General features: G+C 46.7%; 1 protein-coding gene across 8 annotated transcripts in view; it reads left to right on the top strand.

Moving 5' to 3' along the window:
- Nucleotides 1–16,223, top strand: part of KANSL1L (KAT8 regulatory NSL complex subunit 1 like) — a 3,925,143-nt gene that overhangs the window by 974,566 nt on the left and 2,934,354 nt on the right. The gene's annotated exons all lie outside the window — the stretch shown is intronic.

The following is a 16,223-nucleotide window of genomic DNA, read 5'->3' as shown; positions in this document are numbered from 1 at the left end:
GATTCTCTTTTGTTTTACGGTCACAAAGGTCAAATTTTATCCTTGCGACCACAAAATGTATTTTTGGAAGGTACAAACCCCAAACTGTGATTCAGTAATGCATTATTTATCGTAATTTGAGTTTCAGACAAAATTCTGAATCGGTATTTGGAAGGGCCGTGTAAAGGGCCTCCCTTCTAAATGGCGATTCCTTAATTTATGTACTAAATGTTTCGGAACCGAAATCCTATCGTAAAACATCAGCATTTTGCCATCACCTCCGAATTGGTGGTAATCATTCGCAAACGTGAAGAGGTTCCCCATGGAGCCCCTTCTCCTTTGTGAATGTTGACAAAACATTTTTATGAGCATGCAGTGGTGTAAGGGACCACTGCCTAGTCCAAAGTAAGTTAGTAAAATCTGTAATTTTCATTTTTTAACTGCATCCCTTTTAGGATCTATAAACTGTCTCGTCTTTTGGGCCCTTACTGAGAGTACAGGCACCTTTTTAGGTGTGGCATAAAGACAGCTTTAGACCTTTCGAATGTACTACATAATAAACAAGCATTGGCATAGGCAATTGGTCTCGCCTTTGGGACATTATAAGTGTATAGTCATGCAACAGTTGATGTTGCACCAAGGATATTGTGCTGCATAATTAACTACTTATAAGTTCCCAAAGGCGAGACCAATTGGCTATGACAATTCTTGTTATGTTTCTGTGAGCAGTCCTAGTCTACTACTTCAGACTGTATGCAACTGTTTAAAGGAGTATGCTACTACTTTAGGTAGTATGCTACTGCTTTTTAGATAGATGCACCAAAATCTGCATGTTACGGTAAATATCTTACACAATTACCAAATTTTTCCTGTTAAATTCCAGCAGGTTGTCTTTACGAAATTTAACTAAGCTTGAGGTATTTACCACATCCAATAATTATCAGATGTGTTAAATACCTTATAACTCTTAATTTCGGCCTGTGCATGAACTGAGGTTCATGCATGTTTGAATATAACAAGGTACTGGAAATACCATCTCAATAAGGCCTACCTCAAATTTTCCCAGAGTAACCGGGGCTCTGAGGAAGGAACATTGTCTCTCTCACGCTAAGCCAATAGCACCAGCCCTGAATCTATATAGCTGCAAGGCTATGAGCAGTGCCCTTTATGGGGCAGAGTTGTAGGGTATGGCAAGAGTAAGGGACCTCATAGTCTCGGAGAACAAGTTCCTCAAAAAATCTGGTCTCCCTCCCGCAAAGCACTCCTCTCAGCGCATTAAAGCTTGATATGGACATTAAGCCTATTAGTGACCTAGCGAAGCTTCGCCTCCTGCTATTTTGGCAGTGGATGGTCACCACCCCCGAATTAACACCCTATTCTGTAGCTTCTAATGAGGTCTGTGTCTTAGACACCACAAACAAAATAGGCTGGATTAAATATGTTATAAGGCTTATGACCAGCATTGCTTACCAGGACATAATATTGTTTGTCCACCAACCCATACCAGAAGACAGCTCAAATTACTATACTGTGAATGGGTTACTCGATTAGCAATCAGGGCAGACTATCTGTAGAATTTAGAGACTTCAAAGTCAGGCACTCCTTAGAAAGCTACGTATATATAAAATCAAGGTGCCGGCTGACAGGAAGCTCTACATTCATTTAAGGCATGGTATTCTGGCAATTAATGCATTTACAATCTCTTGGTCGACCAATAAAGCCCAATCAAAGGGTTGCCCCTGCTTGCACGAATCAATAGGTGATGTTCTCTTCGCTTGCACAGCATACACAAAGCCTAGGGGCAAATGGCTAACCCCAGTTTGCAGACAACTTGGAACCCGAGACTCTATGGTGGCCCTGCGCATACTGAAATCAGATGCAAGACCCTTATTCGTGTGCGCAACTGCGAAATGTTTGGCCCACTCCTGGGTGATTAGAAGGAGGGCACTGGCAACCCTCTCGACCCACTCCTAAGAGTTATAGACGTGACGACTCACCCTATCAAGATTAACTGTCATAATGGTCACTAATTCCAAAATGTAAATAGTCTTTTTATATCCTTGAACAATTACAAACCCAATTTTTTTAATCCGTTTTTATTGTGAACATTAACGTTTTTAAATAACTATTTTAATCTTGCTGTGTAATGTCCATGAATGTAATTTTATAGCCTGACGACCGTATAAGTTTGAATGAATGCTTTTGCACTTTCGACAAGGGACATAGCCATTTTGCCCAGTTATTTTCAATTCGTTGACGGCCTGAAAGCTATAAATTATATGATAATTGTTGTTCTTAGGCATCCTATTGCCCTGCTGTCACAGCCCCACACCCAGCGTTACCTTTTAATTGTATCTCTTTTAAACAATTAAGGCTTATTGCGTCTGAAAATGGAATTTATGATGTTTACCCTGAATGTTTGGCTCTTTTATGTTATTTTACCGAAATAAAGAGGTTGACATAGGAACAAGCTACTCATAAATCAGACCCATAGCCTACTGTGGACAAATTAGATGTACTTTGCACCACCGCAGACAGTAACACTATGAGAACATTTGGTGTTGTACTTCAGTGGCAGAAGGCACAGAAGCCATCTGGTTTACTTTGCTGTCCTCAAGTTAATGCTTTATCAAACTACAGTGCATCCAAAAAAAAACAAAAACATGTTTTCCATACTATAGCCCTGGAAGGACATTCGCCTTTTTTGACTGTCATTCAACAGTTCTTAACTCTTTAAGCCTTTTTGGTTGTGACGTCACTACCCGAAGAGAGTCGAAGAACCTTCAGAAATGTTAAGCAGTGCATAGTAGTAAAGCCTTGAGATACCAGTGATAATTAAAAGCCTTGAGTATTGTCCTGTAGACACTTATGAACTGGAGAAAAGGCCAGACAGAGGTGCAAGTCAAAAGATTGTTTCTAGTCACCATAAACCTTCCGCTGCCAACGACTAAAGCACTTAAGTGATTTGGTGAGGCGGTAGAAGACCCGCAGTACTAAAGACATGATACTACTGACGAGTGAAAAGAGGAGTCAACTTGGACGAACAAAGACTGTCTTATTTACTGTTCAAAAGATAAACTGGATTTTTAATTTTTTTTTACATTTCGGACATTACGTTTTTGCGAATAACACGGTGTTATATTGAATATGTGGGTTTGACGAGGAGGACCTTTCTGGAAGGATAACAATCGAATTATGATATCAATGAATGGATTCAGGAATGTAATAAAATTGGCAGCCTATTGAGGGTCCCTAGTGTCCTTTCCAGGTTTATCAGACAGTCAGATGGATAATGTGGTGTAAAACTCTGGAAATCAACATAGAAACACGTGCAACGGTCCCAACTAGTGCAATACAACTCAGACTAGGTGAAGGCAATCTAACGTTTGGTAGAAAGGTAAATTGGTATCTGCTACACTGGTTGTGGCAGCCTGCATACAAATGTGTGAGGACATGATATATATGATAGGAATTAATATATGTACGGATCTCCTTGTCTAAGGTGACTCAGCGTTAGGTTTGGTAAATACAATAAAGGGACAGATATTTATGAAGCCATTTATATTAAAGGTCTGAAAAGCACCTCAGATGTGGTAAAAAAAAACATCCTCGGGTAGTTTAGCTTCAAAAACACATATAGACGAACAACAAACCCTTTTGTTGGAGATGTGCTTGAGAGAATAAGGGAGACAAGTTTTGACATGTTTGAGTCTGAGAGAAAGGATGTGTTGGCTCGATGACGAGGAAACTGACTTTATGCACTGGGGTAATTAATTTGGAAGTAGGATATTGTAGAATGCTGGAGGACAGTTAATATTAATACAGGGGAACAAAAATGAAATATGTTTCAAATTTTTTTTTTTAGGTAATTCAGAGTGTATAGATGTTTAAGTAGTTACAAATGGGGGTGGGGTCGCACACTACTCACACACCGGTGGTGTCGTCCCCTAAGGACTCTGGTCAATGTAGTAAAGTGTTCGCGATGCATCATCTTTCGATCTTCTGCTATCTTCGCTGTCTTCGCCATACCTGGACACGTGTTTCAGGGTATTACCCCTCATCAGCAGGGATAGGCCGTGTACTGGGGTTGCCGATGGCTGCCAATATCTGCCAGGTTTAAGTAGTTGTTAAACAATTGGTTTTCATTTGAAAGTTTGCTTGTTTGACAAACCAGAAGAAGGGCATATTTAACCAGAAACGGAAAGCGGTATAATATATCTAGTCGTTTTAAGAAAGGGTTGACATAAAAGCTTGTGGATAAAATAAAATAAAATAAATACAAAGCTCCATAAAAAGGGAAGTTAAAAACACGTTAAATTATCACAAGCTCATCGTTCCTCTTTTCTAGAGCTCTTTCTGTCACTCAATCAATCAGGCCTGTTCCCCAGGTCTGCCATTTTTTGCCGAAGTAATCCTTACTGTCCCGGATGGCACCATTAAAGCACAAGTGGTTTGTTTGTCAGCAGATACAAAAACAGAAGGGATTCAATTAGTGGAAAGAGGGGGCTATCCTTCGCAGACTTAGCTAATAGCACTGTAAGCCTGAAATGAGTGCAGCATAACAGCAACTCAACCAGAATCCAAACCTGCAGGAAAGCACATGCACAATAACATTGAAAGCAAACCATTCAGCGCTTTCCAACAGAGAAAGCAAGCATAGGCGTGCGCGGGAGACACATGGCAGTGCTCCTTACTCTGAGGAAGGTGACAGCCGAGGTCTCTAAGTGCCGTGAAGACCAAGGCACATTGCTCAGGGACACGTGTCTTATACAAACATCCCCATGCAAAAACAACAGTTGATGGACAGAATGCAGAACAATGTCATACATTCACCCCAGTACAGAGATCTTGGCCTAAATCCATCGTTTTTTTGCACTCCACACCACCCCAGTTCAGACATGGCCATATGCAAATCAGCCTTGACCCTGTGCCTCATGGGAACAGTCCAGCCCGAACTGCCAAGCCATGTCTTTCTTGGACCGGAATCAAGCATCCTAGGACTGGTTTCTAGCTATCAGCCGTCTTCCGCCAGGATAGCTTGACTCCAGTGGTGTGGAGAGCATGGGACTCACGGCTGAGCATACCCATCCCACTCGGGGTGACAAATGCAAAAACAACAGTTGATGGACGGAATGCAGAACAATGTCATACATTCACCCCAGTACAGAGATCTGAGCCTAAATCCATCGTTTTTTTGCACTCCACACCACACCACCCCAGTTCAGACATGGCCATATGCAAATCAGCCTTGACCCTGTGCCTCATGGGAACAGTCCAGCCCGAACTGCCAAGCCATGTCTTTCCTGGACCAGAATCAAGCATCCTAGGACCGGTTTCTGGCTATCAGCCGTCTACAGCCAGGATAGCTTGACTCCAGTGGTGTGGAGAGCATGGGACTCACGTCTGAGCATACCCATCCCACTCGGGGTGACAAATGCAAAAACAACAGTTCAGGAAAGACATGGCTTGGCAGTTCGGGCTGGACTGTTCCCATGCGGCACAGGGTCAAGGCTGATCTGCATATGGCCATGTCTGAACTGGGGTGGTGTGGAGTTCACAAAAACGATAGATTTAGGCCCAGATCTCTGTACTGGGGTGAACGTATGACATTGTTCTGCATTCTGTCCATCAACTGTTGTTTTTGCATTCGTCACCCCGAGTGGGATGGGTATGCTCAGACGTGAGTCCCATGCTCTCCACACCACTGGAGTCAAGCTGTCCTGGCTGAAGACGGCTAATAGCCAGAAACCGGTCCTAGGATGCTTGATTCCGGTCCAGGAATGACATGGCTTGGCAGTTCGGGCTGGACTGTTCCCATGAGGCACAGGGTCAAGGCTGATTTGCATATGGCCATGTCTGAACTGGGGTGGTGTGGAGTGCCAAAAACGATGGATTTAGGCCCAGATATCTGTACTGGGGTGAATGTATGACATTGTTCTGCATTCTGTTCATCAACTGTTGTTTTTGCATTTGTCACCCCGAGTGGGATGGGTATGCTCAGACGTGAGTCCCATGCTCTCCACACCACTGGAGTCAAGCTATCCTGACTGAAGACGGCTGATAGCCAGAAACCGGTCCTAGGATGCTTGATTCCGGTCCAGGAAAGACATGGCTTGGCAGTTCGGGCAGGACTGTTCCCATGAGGCACAGGGTCAAGGCTGATTTGCATATGGCCATGTCTGAACTTGGGTGGTGTGGAGTGCACAAAAACGATGGATTTAGGCCCAGATCTCTGTACTGGGGTGAATGTATGACATTGTTCTGCATTCTGTCCATCAACTGCTGTTTTTGCATTTGTCACCCCGAGTGGGATGGGTATGCTCAGACGTGAGTCCCATGCTCTCCACACCACTGGAGTCAAGCTATCCTGGCTGAAGACGGCTGATAGCCAGAAACCGGTCCTAGGATGCTTGATTGCGGTCCAGGAAAGACATGGCTTGGCAGTTCGGGCTGGACTGTTCCCATGAGGCACAGGGTCAAGGCTGATTTGCATATGGCCATGTCTGAACTGGGGTGGTGTGGAGTGCACAAAAACGATGGATTTAGGCCCAGATCTCTGTACTGGAGTGAATGTATGACATTGTTCTGCATTCTGTCCATCAACTGTTGTTTTTGCATTTGTCACCCCGAGTAGGATGGGTATGCTCAGACGTGAGTCCTATGCTCTCCACACCACTGGAGTCAAGCTATCCTGGCTGAAGACGGCTGATAGCCAGAAACCAGTCCTAGGATGCTTGATTCCGGTCCAGGAAAGACATGGCTTGGCAGTTCGGGCTGGACTGTTCCCATGAGGCACAGCATCAAGTCTGATTTGCATATGGTCATGTCTGAATTGGGGTGGGGTGGTGTGGAGTGCAAAAAAACAATGGATTTAGGCCCAGATCTCTGTACTGGGGTGAATGTATGACATTGTTCTGCATTCTGTCCATCAACTGTTGTTTTTGCATTTGTCATCCCGAGTGGGATGGGTATCCTCAGACGTGAGTCCCATGCTCTCCACACCACTGGAGTCAAGCTATCCTGGCTGAAGACGGCTGATAGCCAGAAACCGGTCCTAGGATGCTTGATTCCGGTCCAGGAAAGACATGGCTTGGCAGTTCGGGCTGGACTGTTCCCATGAGGCACAGGGTCGAGCCTGATTTGCATATGGCCATGTCTGAACTGGGGTGGTGTGGAGTGCACAAAAACAATGGATTTAGGCCCAGATCTCTGTACTGGGGTGAATGTATGATATTGTTCTGCATTCTGTCCTTCAACTGTTGTTTTTGCATTTGTCACCCCGAGTGGGATGGGTATGCTCAGACGTGAGTCCCATGCTCTCCACACCACTGGAGTCAAGCTATCCTGGCTGATGACGGCTGATAGCCAGAAACCGGTCCTAGGATGCTTGATTTCGGTCAAGGAAAGACATGCCTTGGCAGTTCGGGCTGGACTGTTCCCATGAGGCACAGGGTCAAGGCTGATTTGCATATGGCCATGTCTGAACTGGGGTGGTGTGGAGTGCAAAAAAACGATGGATTTAGGCCAAGATCTCTGTACTGGGGTGAATGTAGGACATTGTTCTGCATTCTGTCCATCAACTGTTGTTTTCTGCATTTGTCACCCCGAGTGGGATGGGTATGCTCAGACGTGAGTCCCATGCTCTCCACACCACTGGAGTCAAGCTGTCCTGGCTGAAGACGGCTGATAGCCAGAAACCGGTCCTAGGATGCTTGATTCCGGTCCAGGAAAGACATGGCTTGGCAGTTCGGGCTGGACTGTTCCCATGAGGCACAGGGTCAAGGCTGATTTGCATATGGCCATGTCTGAACTTAGGTGGTGTGGAGTGCACAAAAACAATGGATTTACGCCCAGATCTCTGTACTGGGGTGAATGTATGACATTGTTCTGCATTCTGTCCATCAACTGTTGTTTTTGCATTTGTCACCCCGAGTGGGATGGGTATGCTCAGACGTGAGTCCCAAGCTCTCCACACCACTGGAGTCAAGCTATCCTGGGTGAAGACGGCTGATAGCCAGAAACCGGTCCTAAGATGCTTGATTCCGGTCCAGGAAAGACATGGCTTGGCAGTTCGGGCTGGACTGTTCCCATGAGGCACAGCGTCAAGTCTGATTTGCATATGGCCATGTCTGAACTGGGGTGGTGTGGAGTGCACAAAAACGATGGATTTAGGCCCAGATCTCTGTACTGGGGTGAATGTATGACATTGTTCTGCATTCTGTCCATCAACTGTTGTTTTTGCATTTGTCACCCCGAGTGGGATGGGTATCCTCAGACGTGAGTCCCATGCTCTCCACACCACTGGAGTCAAGCTATCCTGGCTGAAGACTGCTGACAGCCAGAAACCGGTCCTAGGATGCTTGATTCCGGTCAAGGAAAGACATGGCTTGGCAGTTCGGGCTGGACTTTTCCCATGAGGCACAGGGTCAAGGCTGATTTGCATATGGCCATGTCTGAACTGGGGTGGTGTGGAGTGCACAAAAACGATGGATTTAGGCCCAGATCTCTGTACTGGGGTGAATGTATGACATTGTTCTGCATTCTGTCCATCAACTGTTGTTTTCTGCATTTGTCACCCCGAGTGGGATGGGTATGCTCAGACGTGAGTCCCATGCTCTCCACACCACTGGAGTCAAGCTGTCCTGGCTGAAGACGGCTGATAGCCAGAAACCGGCTCTAGGATGCTTGATTCCGGTCCAGGAAAGACATGGCTTGGAAGTTCGGGCACAGGGTCAAGGCTGATTTGCATATGGCCATGTCTGAACTGGGGTGGTGTGGAGTGCACAAAAACGATGGATTCAGGCCAAGATCTCTGTACTGGGGTGAATGTAGGACATTGTTCTGCATTCTGTCCATCAACTGTTGTTTTCTGCATTTGTCACCCCGAGTGGGATGGGTATGCTCAGACGTGAGTCCCATGCTCTCCACACCACTGGAGTCAAGCTGTCCTGGCTGAAGACGGCTGATAGCCAGAAACCGGTCCTAGGAGGCTTGATTCCGGTCCAGCAAAGACATGGCTTAGCAGTTCGGGCTGGACTGTTCCCATGAGGCGCAGGGTCAAGGCTGATTTGCATATGGCCATGTCTGAACTGGGGTCGTGTGGAGTGCACAAAAACTATGGATTTAGGCCAAGATCTCTGTACTGGGGTGAATGTAGGACATTGTTCTGCATTCTGTCCATCAACTGTTGTTTTCTGCATTTGTCACCCCGAGTGGGATGGGTATGCTCAGACGTGAGTCCCATGCTCTCCACACCACTGGAGTCAAGCTGTCCTGGCTGAAGACGGCTGATAGCCAGAAACCGGTCCTAGGATGCTTGATTCCGGTCCAGGAAAGACATGGCTTGGCAGTTCGGGCTGGACTGTTCCCATGAGGCACAGGGTCAAGGCTGATTTGCATATGGCCATGTCTGAACTTAGGTGGTGTGGAGTGCACAAAAACAATGGATTTACGCCCAGATCTCTGTACTGGGGTGAATGTATGACATTGTTCTGCATTCTGTCCATCAACTGTTGTTTTTGCATTTGTCACCCCGAGTGGGATGGGTATGCTCAGACGTGAGTCCCAAGCTCTCCACACCACTGGAGTCAAGCTATCCTGGGTGAAGACGGCTGATAGCCAGAAACCGGTCCTAAGATGCTTGATTCCGGTCCAGGAAAGACATGGCTTGGCAGTTCGGGCTGGACTGTTCCCATGAGGCACAGCGTCAAGTCTGATTTGCATATGGCCATGTCTGAACTGGGGTGGTGTGGAGTGCACAAAAACGATGGATTTAGGCCCAGATCTCTGTACTGGGGTGAATGTATGACATTGTTCTGCATTCTGTCCATCAACTGTTGTTTTTGCATTTGTCACCCCGAGTGGGATGGGTATCCTCAGACGTGAGTCCCATGCTCTCCACACCACTGGAGTCAAGCTATCCTGGCTGAAGACTGCTGATAGCCAGAAACCGGTCCTAGGATGCTTGATTCCGGTCAAGGAAAGACATGGCTTGGCAGTTCGGGCTGGACTTTTCCCATGAGGCACAGGGTCAAGGCTGATTTGCATATGGCCATGTCTGAACTGGGGTGGTGTGGAGTGCACAAAAACGATGGATTTAGGCCCAGATCTCTGTACTGGGGTGAATGTATGACATTGTTCTGCATTCTGTCCATCAACTGTTGTTTTCTGCATTTGTCACCCCGAGTGGGATGGGTATGCTCAGACGTGAGTCCCATGCTCTCCACACCACTGGAGTCAAGCTGTCCTGGCTGAAGATGGCTGATAGCCAGAAACCGGCCCTAGGATGCTTGATTCCGGTCCAGGAAAGACATGGCTTGGAAGTTCGGGCACAGGGTCAAGGCTGATTTGCATATGGCCATGTCTGAACTGGGGTGGTGTGGAGTGCACAAAAACGATGGATTCAGGCCAAGATCTCTGTACTGGGGTGAATGTAGGACATTGTTCTGCATTCTGTCCATCAACTGTTGTTTTCTGCATTTGTCACCCCGAGTGGGATGGGCATGCTCAGACGTGAGTCCCATGCTCTCCACACCACTGGAGTCAAGCTGTCCTGGCTGAAGACGGCTGATAGCCAGAAACCGGTCCTAGGAGGCTTGATTCCGGTCCAGGAAAGACATGGCTTAGCAGTTCGGGCTGGACTGTTCCCATGAGGCGCAGGGTCAAGGCTGATTTGCATATGGCCATGTCTGAACTGGGGTGGTGTGGAGTGCACAAAAACTATGGATTTAGGCCCAGATCTCTTTACTGGGATGAATGTATGACATTGTTCTGCATTCTGTCCATCAACTGTTGTTTTTGCATTTGTCACCCCGAGTGGGATGGGTATGCTCAGACGTGAGTCCCATGCTCTCCACACCACTGGAGTCAAGCTATCCTGGCTGAAGACGGCTGATAGCCAGAAACCGGTCCTAGGATGCTTGATTCCGGTCCTGGAAAGACATGGCATGGCCGTTCGGGCTGGACTGTTCCCATGAGGCACAGGGTCAAGGCTGATTTGCATATGGCCATGTCTGAACTGGGGTGGTGTGGAGTGCACAAAAACGATGGATTTAGGCCCAGATCTCTGTACTGGGGTGAATGTATGACATTGGTCTGCATTCTGTCCATCAACTGTTGTTTTTGCATTTATACGAACATCCTGGCATAAGTTTCGCGGAACCTGTGACGGATTCCCGACAAGAGCGCCTGGGTCGGGGCACATACCTCGGGGTGTTCCAGGCAGACGGTCTCGATGTTGAGCACCTTTAGGTATTCCTCCAGCTCCGTTTGTAGGCTCAGCCCGTTGCTGGACATGGTGGCCCTGTGCAGCTGTTAAACCTGCAACAGCAAAGATGAGCGGTCGGGCTGAAATTGAACATGCACGCAATCTGCGCTCGCAGCAGCGCGCTTCATGGCAGGAATGACGCAAGTGGTGTGCACGCGCGTCACAGCAAGTGCTACTTTCCCGGCGATCAGCTTGCTAGAACGCGCATGCGCGTGCGCGTTCTAGCAAGCTGATCTCCGGGAAAGTAGCACTTTTAAAAGCCCTACTAAATGTCTTGGTCGAGACCTAACAAAAATTACAATATAGTGACAGACTTTGAATCAGTCCCGTTGAGCCATTGCACTGTTGGTCATTCACATTCTGGTTCAGCTTACATCTATATCTATACTAATATAATAAAGAGAGAGCCCAAACCTTTGAGGCGGGTAATCTCAGGAACCAAAGCACCAATCACAACACCCAATACAGCGTTAGAAAGGGCAGTTGCAGCAGAAGGACATAGGCTATGCAGACGCCCACCATATACATTTAAAAGGTAAAAGAACCGTGCCAGCAAAGTAGTCCCTTGTGGGCGTGTCTGCGTTGTGCTGTGGGCGTGTGCTGGGGATGTGACAAATGCTGGGGGCGTGTGGTACGTTCCGCCCTTCATTCCATGTCTCATATCATGTGCTAATCACACCCTGCTCCCTTTAAATACCCCTGCACCCATAATCATAACCCACCCTTATTCCCTAAAATACCCCAACACCCTTAAACACTAACCCAGCTTAACCCTATAAATATACCCTGTACTCCAAAACCCAAACCTATCTCTAAACCCTAAAAATACCCCTGTACCCCAAACCCCAAACATAGCCCTGAACCCTATAAATACCCCTGTACCTCAAAACCCAAACCTACCCCTGAACCCTAAAAATACCCCTGTACCCCAAAACCCAAACCTAGCCCGAACCCTAAAAATACCACTGTACCCCAAAACCACCCCTGAACCCTAAAATACCCCTGTACCCCAAAACCCAAAGCTAGCCATGAACCCTTAAAATACCCCTGTACCCCAAAACCCAAACCTACCCCTGAACCCTAAAAATACCCCAAAACCCAAGCCTAACCCTGAACCCTAAACATACCCCTGTACCCCAAAACCCATACCTATCCCTAAACCCTAAAACTATCCCTGTACCCCATAACCCAAAACTATATCTGAACCCTTAAAATACACAAGCACCCTAAAACATATACCTTAGTACCCCAAAACATATACCCCTACACCCATACTTACCTTATCCAAACAAAAAAAAACCATGCTTTTAGCATTCATGCATTTACAATGAATTCCGTTGTAAATGTATGCGTGGTAAAAGCATATAAAATGTAATGCCATGCGTTATAATGGCATTGCGGAGTCATAGTACTTTCGTGATAGAAGTATGCTCAGTGATGGTATGCGGAAAGAAAGTTGCGGAATAATGGGTGTTTACCCTCCCCCGGTAAGTACATTGGTGGCACGGGGGCCCACATCTCCAGCAACATACTCATATTTTTTCAACACCCATTTGAAAAATGCACATGTCTCTCTCTCATTGATGGCCAGCACCGACATACACTTTAAGTCACACCTCCCGCCACAAGTTCTAGAATTGCGAACTTTAGAGCTGGGGAGCTACGTTCGAATCTCGGCATCAGCTCAACATCCTGTGATTCCAGGCAAATCGCTTTGTCTCCCCGTGCCTACAACAAGTTTGAGTTTGCGCTATATAATATTGCAAGGAAAAGGAAAGTAGGGAAACTCGAGTTCACACACTACTGAACGCGCACTCTTAAGTGCATCAGCAGTGCACTGTGAATTGGAGCGTTTCACAGGCCTGTCACAGATAAGAAATGCTATCAAAACGAAATCCTACAAAACAATATACTACTGGCTGGCAGCTATTCATACCCGAACAACGTCAGGACGGGCTGCTAGTTTAGTATACAGACAGTGGGCAGTGGTTCAGCTTACTCCTGTCATTGTTGTCAGTATGTTTGGTCAGCCTACATTCTTGATTAGTTCCTTGGAGTGCCGTGCACTGTGACAGATGAGACATTTTGCCTGTTTGTGTGAGCACACATTGGGAACGGGCCTGTACGTAAAAGGCAAAATAGTCCCTTGTTTCGCAGCCCAAACACATGGAACAATCTATTTTTAAACAACTTATCTTTTATATATTCTTTTTTTAATAAGGGGCAGTAATTCAAGTGATAGTTTTGTTTTAAACAATCTCTAATAGTATATCTGAAAACCATCACATTACGAAGCAGCTTCTTTGTCTTAGAGGCAGGAATGCATGTCAAACTTAGCTGGCATTGGTACACTTTATTTCTGCATCGTAAATTTATCCAGTATTAAGGGTGTCTTTCATAGATTCACATGCCTGAATCATTCCCCGTCATCGGGATGGGAGTCCCCGGTACATAAAAAGTAATGTCCTATAGACATATATATAGAAAAGTAGGCCTAGAGGCCTCACATTAGTAACCTATCCCTGTCCTTTTGTAAAAAGGACCAAACTATAGAGAAGAGCCAATCAGCTGCCACCTCCCTCTAGAACCTTCCTGTCAGGAGCCTCAGTCCCTCAGATTTTCTACCGCACATTGTGCTAAGGGAGTCAGCTCTGCTCAGATTCTGTGTTTTTTCACTTCATTAAATAACTTGGTTGTTAAGGATTCTTTCTACTATGGATTATCTTCAAATACATTCTTTAAAGAAGGTCTGGTAAGGAGCACTAAGACCAGAAAGGAGGTTTTTTATTTTCTCCAGTGACAGTGATGAGGCGTTGACCTCAACATCTAGGAGATCTCAAAAGAGAAGAAAATCTCCTCAAGCTCATTCCTCAGGTGAATGTCCTGAGAAGGCCCTCAAAAAGACCACTCATGGGTCTTCGGGTCTCAGTTCTTAAAAAATCTCCTCACTCTGTGGAAAAGGAGAGTAAAGGACTTGCTTTTGGAGAAAAATCATGTAAAAAAGACGACTTCTGAGCCGTCAAAATCACCTCCTCTGGTCATAGGACCCTTCACGAAGGCGTCTTCTATACCTCCTGAGGTAAAGACTAAGAAGCCAACATGATCGTCGACGAAGAAACCATCATCATTGCCTATTACAGCCTCTTCGTCTACGATGGCCTCGTCTGCAATGGCCTCGTCTACGATGGCCTCATCTACGATGGCCTCATCAACGATGGCCTCGTCCATGATGGCTCGTCTACGACGGCTCGTCTACGACGGCTCATCTGCAACGGCTCGTCGACGACGGCCTCGTCTATGACTGCTTGTCTACGATGGCCTGTTTACGGCGTCGACGATGGCCTCATCTACGATGGCCTCGTCTACGATGGACTCATCTGCGATGGCTCGTCTACGATGTCTCGTCTACATTGGCTCATCTACAATCTACAAAGAAATTAGCTGTGCGTCAGGCTGAACCCGCCTGGAGGCGCGCCTATTGCCCAACATTGAAAACTCATTACTCCCTCACGCTTAATATATACAAAAAGGCAATTCTCCTGGCCAAGACCAACTATTTCTCGGGCAAAATACTTTTAGCAGAAAATCAGCCTAGGGAAATCTTTTCCACCTTCCACGAGTTGGCCTTATCAGACAGAACTTCCCTTAAACTTCCCCCTTCCCAATCCCTCTGCGATTCTCTAAACAATTTTTTCATTGAGAAAATTGCAGCCATCAAGGCCAACATACCTCTACCTCCCCCCTCCCCCCCTGCTTCTGAACCTCCTCCCAACAGGTTCCATCTTGATCACATACCCCCACTGACCAGGGAAACTCTATCTTCCCTGCTGGTTCGGGTCAAATCCGGTTCCCCCTCTGATGTTTGCCCAGCTTTTGTACTGAGAGATCTTTCTAGCTTGCCCCACCCCTCCCTTGGCTTTCCTCAACGACTCCCTCAGTAACGGCTCTGTCCCTGACCTTCACAAAGCGGCAATAATAATTCCCATCTTGAAAAACCTGGTGCCGACCCCTCCTCCCTTTCCAATTATCGCCCCATTTCTCTTCTCCCCTACCTGGCATGGGCATCCGCAGAAGTTTTTCCAGGGGGGGGGGCGCTAACCTGACAAATGAAGGGGCGTGGCTAACGTTAATCAATAGGGGCGGGGCTAAAATGGCAGACAATCAGGATCGGGTGATGCTCAGGTCAAGCTGAGAATAAAAAGTGGTGAATTCTTCATTTCAAGCTGGACAACAATTAGAGCACACATATGAACCCTAATATTACACCCTGGCCCCTTAAAACTTATACATTCCCTAATCCCTGAAATTAGCCCCCTGGCACCCCAAAACCCATAACCCATACCCGCCCTGACCCCTAAAATTGTCCCCCTGGTACCGCAAAACCCATACCCGCCCTGAACCCTAAAATGTCCCCCCTTGCAACCCAAAACCCATACCCACCCTGAACCCTAAAATTACCCCCTGGTACCACAAAACCCATACCCACCCTGAACCCTAAAATTACCCATGCCCCCCCAAAACTCATACCCGCCCTGAACCCTAACATTACCCCTGGCACCCCAAAACCCATATCCACCCTGAACCCTAACATTTCCCCTGGCACCCCAAACCCCATACTCGCCCTGAACCCTCAAATTATCCCTGGCACCACAAAACTCATACCCACCTTGAACCCTAAAATTATCCCTGCCACCCCAAAACCGATCCCCACCCTAAACCCTAAAATTACCCCACTGGCATGCCAAAAGCTGAACGCTATGGGGCAGATTTACAAGCCCCTGCTCCACTTTTGCGTCACTATTACCATGGGAAAAGTGTCGCAAAAGAAACCCCAGGGGCTTGTAAATCTACCCCTACAAGCTTACACTACATTCGCATATTCGGAGGGGACTGTCCTCCTTGAGGTTTCCATGCATGTAAGTCTAAAACACTGTAACCTAGATATGCAGCCAGTAGGTAATGCTGGTGATGCTGCAGA

This window comes from Lissotriton helveticus, chromosome 3_1 (genome assembly GCF_964261635.1).
Source record: "Lissotriton helveticus chromosome 3_1, aLisHel1.1, whole genome shotgun sequence".
NCBI lineage: Eukaryota > Metazoa > Chordata > Amphibia > Caudata > Salamandridae > Lissotriton > Lissotriton helveticus.
This window is presented reverse-complemented; position numbering and strand designations above follow the sequence as displayed.